The sequence below is a fragment of the Tupaia chinensis genome, unplaced genomic scaffold, assembly GCF_000334495.1.
Source record: "Tupaia chinensis unplaced genomic scaffold, TupChi_1.0 Scaffold140356_1, whole genome shotgun sequence".
Taxonomy (NCBI): Eukaryota; Metazoa; Chordata; class Mammalia; order Scandentia; family Tupaiidae; genus Tupaia; species Tupaia belangeri.
Genome location: NW_006200233.1, coordinates 1,192,917 through 1,198,199, shown reverse-complemented (window position 1 = coordinate 1,198,199; position 5,283 = coordinate 1,192,917).

Genomic DNA, 5,283 nt, shown 5'->3' with positions numbered 1-5,283 from the left:
TGCCGGACCGGCTGTGCCCTCCTCGGAGTCCCGGCGAGGCTCGCGAGGCCTCGGCTCCGGCCTAGCGGGCGCGGTCGGTTCCGGGCGCCGAAGACCCGGGCGGCGTGTGCTCGGACGCCGTACCGAGCCTCGCCCGCCTGGCTGGGAGCTCGAGACTTCGGAGAAGCAGCCCTCCGTGGGCCGCAGAGGCCTTCTCCCGCGCCACCCTCCCGGGGCTCCGGCGAGGGCGATCGTACCGAGGGGCAGGCCCTGGCCCCACTCGGGACTCACTTTCGCTTGCTCGGCTGTGGCGGTCTTGGGGCGTTTTCTCCTAACGGACCTGGACGGAGCTGGCGATTAAGCGAGAGTGCAGCTGGGCAGAGCAGGAGCAGGGGCGCCTGGGGACCCGTCCCGTCCAAGGCTTCGCAGACTGGGCTGTGCTTTCCAATTTTGTTTTGTGACACTCTCACTGGTTGCCCGCCTAATGAGGTGGTCATCTGGTAGGAGGTGCTGTTTGAAAGCGGAGAAAGATGGGCTGGCCTGTAGCCTAGTGGTTAGGAGAGCTGGACCCCCATGGCTGACTACCACTGTCCCCGGGACTTGAAAAGCGCTGGATGCAGCGCTCCCAATCCCCACAGGTTGGAGGAAGACGGGTTGTAGTGCTCACTGGGCATGGGTGTCCTTTATGCTTTCTCTGGTGAGCACACTTGTCCTCTGGTCATTAAATAACAAATACGGAAAAGAACAGTCAGCTGGGAGTTTCAGTGTGGTCCCCACTTCTTCCCTTTCTCTAAAAATCATTCCTGTTCATTTTTACCCATGCCCAAGGTTGTCAACTTGGAGTAGTCAATATGGAAATGAGCTTTAAACAACTGAAGTTCAAAGAAGTTAAACTGGGCTTCCAGAGGCCAGCAAGTGAAGAGAGCAGGTGGAGCGGTTAAGGTGCTGGGCTCCCACATGCTCCACAGTGACCTGGCAGCTTGCTTTCTCACCTTCTGTCTCTCTTTGGTGAGCACATGTGCCCTACAGCAAATTAAAATAATATTAAATAAACAAGTATTTTTTAAAAAAACATGGGGCTTCTAGTTTAAAATGATGGAGAGATTATTCTTTAACTGCCAGGACGTATATGCCAGAGACAGAGGGAGAAAGCAGTCCACAATGGGGTCCGGTTAGGCTACGTTTCCCCCCATCTTTCTATCCCATCCAGACTTCAGGCATGCATGCGCGTGCACACTAGGTGTTTCCCAAGCAGGTGGGACTGGCATTCCAACCACCATTGGCCATTGGGCAGTCTGCCATGTAGGATCCAGCTGCCTTACCACGCCCCCAGCTGGCCTTGAGTTTTAATTTACTAAAAGGTACTGAAAAATAAAAGAAGGTTTTCAGTGGGGAAATAGACTTATCAGAGAAGAGTTTCAGAGACCAGAATTATAAGGAATGTATTGGGACAGGGAGAGGTACCCAGGGGCAGAAAAGGCCAGGTAAGACATGGCAGATCTGAGGCAAAGAGCCTGGGCAGTGGGACAGAGCACGCATGACCAAATACTGGAAGGGGCGCCGCGGAGGCGAAATAGCGCTCACTGCTCAGGTGAGTTCCTTGGCCAGGAGCTGCCTGAGTCACCAAGATGGGCTGGGAACAGCAGGAGTGACATGCCCCCAAAGCGGCAGCAGTCAGGTCAGTCAGAGTAAAACGGGTGCCAGGATGACCAGCCAGAGGGAACTTCGTTTATTCCCACTTCTTTACAAGGACTCTTTAGTCACATTTCTCCTTCGCTGTCAGAAGAAATCTACCATTTTCTTTAGATCTCTCAAGAAAAAAAAGGAAAAGCAAACGTTTATTCTTAAACAAATTGTTTCCTGCCTGTATCAAATTCAACTGCATTTTAAAGATATTCTGATTGTGAAAATGAGCCTTATCCATAATGTGTCTTAAAAAAATGTAAAGGTAGTTTGGTTTTTACTACCGTTATCAAATAGTGCTTGGCTTCATACTAGGAGGTGGCTTTACAAATAAGTTAGGAACACTGAATGCTTGAAACTCTTACCTTACAAGCTTCTTTTCCCCCTTCACGGTTCATTTAATAGACACTAAATTACAAAATGACAGCAATCGGCATGATCTGCCTCTAGGGTTATCAGGCTCAAGGGCCAGAACCAAGCGCTCAGGACACAGCTTGGAGAAAACCAGACGGGAATAAGCTCTTGTTCCCTTTTGAAACCAGATTACTCCACAGAAGTGTAAAAATGCTATATATGTAACTGGGCAGCACATGTACGTGTGTGTGTACAGAACAAGTCAAACAAAGTTAGCATGAAGGAAATGGTGATGATCTAGGTGAAACTGATCTGAGGGGGGCAAACCCAGACAGAACTTGAAAAATCTGTTGTCCTGCTATGCAGCAGAGATCATAGTACAATGGGAACAGATTCCTCATGGCTGTCACTGGAAAAGGTAGACTTCCAGAACTCTGGCCCTCAATTTACAGACATTCCCACAAGGCTGAGGTAGTTCTCTAGTGCTGGGGCCAAGTATTCCCTGTCCTTCATAGGCACCATGTAAGTATCTGAAACATACCAGTCCTCTCTTCTTTTTCTATTTCTTTTCCAGAGATTTTTGCTATGGGGTCTGTGTGCTTGCTGGGGAGGGTGGAAGGGCGAGAGAGTGAGAAAGAGAGAAGGGGAGGGGAGGAGCAGAGAGGAGAGGGAGAAAGCGAGAAAACAATCTCCAAGGGGGATGGCCACACCACAATCACTTTTCCTCCATTCTCTTGGGATTTTGGGCATTCATGCACACGCGCCCAGTGTGTTTCAAGCCATTGGGTGGGTCCAGGACTCGAAAAGTGGTTGGTCATGTGGGAGTCCAATGATGCAACCACTATGCCATCTGCTGGTCCCTTCCTCTCTGTTACTTTTTGATGCCTCAGAGAAAATTCGGATCCCTATAACCTAACCTTCTCATGACTGCTGGCTTGTATGGTGTGTTTAGTTTCGTAACAAACTCCCAAACTCCTCCATAGTGGTTATACATTTGCACTCCCAAAAACAATGAAAGTTCCTGTTGGTCCACTTCCTCAACATATGACGTGACGTCTCGTAGCATCTCAGCCCTTCTAAAAGACCTATACTGGTATCTCACTGTCTTATTTTGCAGTTCTCTAATGATACATGAGGACAAACATCTTTTCATATAATTGTTTGACATCTGTGTATCTCCCTTGGTAAGGTATCTGTTCAGACCTACTGTCCACTTAAAACACTGGGTTGTTTTTGTATCCAGTTATTGTTCTAGTAGTTCTTTGCATATTTTGGATCCCAGTCCTTTATGAGATAGGAATTTTGCAAAGATTTTTCTCCCACCCAGCTTGTGGCTTTTTATTCTCTAAACAGTCTCACGAAGTGGAAGTTTATAATTTTACTTTTTATTTGGGGGGGGGGGAGGAGGGTTTTTTTTTTTTTTTTTTTTGCTATAGGGCACGTGTGCTCGCCAGAAAGACGGAGACAGAGAGCAAGAAATCACCCCCCAGGGGGGACGGCCATACCACAATCCCTTCTCCTCCATTCTCCTCTCGAGATCTTGGGCACGCACACACACGTGCCCAGCGTGAGTTTAAGCCACCAGGTCCGGGACTCGAACTGCAGTCAACTACACAAGAGTCCAGCAACATAGCCATTACATTAACTGCTGGTCCCATGAAGTTTATAACTTTAATTAAGTTGAACTTTTTTCTTCCATGGATTGTGCTTTTGGCTTTTCGATGTTGTGTCTAAAATGTCACTGCCAAATCCAAGATGACCTAGATTTTGTTCCTGCATTATCTTCTAGGAGTTTTATAGTTTTGTTTTATAGTTTGGTCCATCATGTATTTTGAATTACTTTTTGTGAAAGGTGTAAGATGTGTCTTCTTAATGTGGCTGAGTAGTTGTTTCAGTACCATTTGTTGAAAAGATGACCATTTTTTCATTGGAACTTCTGCCTTAAAATTTATTTTTGAAGGTCTATTTCTTGTATGAGAGTGACAGACAGGAGGGAGGGAGAGATAAGCACCTTCACCAAGGTCTCACACCATGGTCTACTCCCCTGCCCACCAGCCTTCTCAGCTAACCAGGTTCAGGAGTGCTCATGGCTGGTGCATAAATTGACCAGGAGACTGAGCTTGTGACCCTCACATAGATCCAACATCATCTGGGCAGTGTGTTACTGCTGTGCCACCAAGCAGGCCTTCTGCTCCTTTATCAAGACCAGTTGAGCTATTTTCCTATTGATCTACCTGTCCATTCTTTGGCAATGACATGCTGCCTGGTTACTCTAACTTTATTCTACCTCTTGGAATTTGGCAGTGTCAGCTCTTTTGTTGTCTCCTTTGCTGCCCTATTCTGCACATCTACCACATATTAGATTATCGAGGTTCACTTCTGTTGTGTATCCTTTCATGTTTGGTTCAGGAATGAGTTCATCTAAAAGTTTTCTCATTTTGTCCCATTCAGAGGACTATCGAGTGTGTGTGGACACTACGATGTCTAAACTTTGACTGAAGGTTTATTCTCATAATTTACATTCAAAGAAGTTTTCTCCACATGAAATCCTGATTACTTTAAGTATTGAACACTATAAACTTCCCTAGAGTAGTCACGTGCATAGTTTCAATCAGCATAGATTTTCTGATTTATGACTGAGTTTCAGTAAAGGATTTCCCACATTTCTACATTTATGGTTTTTTTGGTGACTGATAAATGCTGGCTTCAAAGTTAAGTCCTCGCCCACACTACATTCTTCATGGTGCTGTCCACTGCAGAGTCTCTGGTGGGTCACCAGATTGAACCACAACAAACTCTTTGCTGTACTCTTCATACCCATAGGGTCTTCCTCCAGTGCAGTCTCTGATATTTAACACGGCTATCACAACACTTCAAGGTTTTGCCATATAAACAACATATTGGGTCATCAGAAAAGTCACGATGCATTTTTGCATAGAGAAACATACAAAAAAATACGTCATGACTTTTCCAATGACCCACCAGAAACAGCTCCTGCCCAAATGAACTTGCTAATGTATAATGAGACCTGAGCTTATGCAGAAGGCCTCCCACATTGAAGATATCTACAAGGGTTTTCTGATGTCTGACCAGATAATTCCAGTGATTGCCATGCTCTTTTTTTCTCATAGGACTCTTCAGAATGGCTCTGCCATTTAATGAGACTTGGGTTTACACTGAAGGTCTTTCCAGGCTGAGGACACTAAGGACTTCCCTTCAGTTTTTTTTTTTTTTTTTTTTTTTTTTTTTTAAACACTTTACACCCCT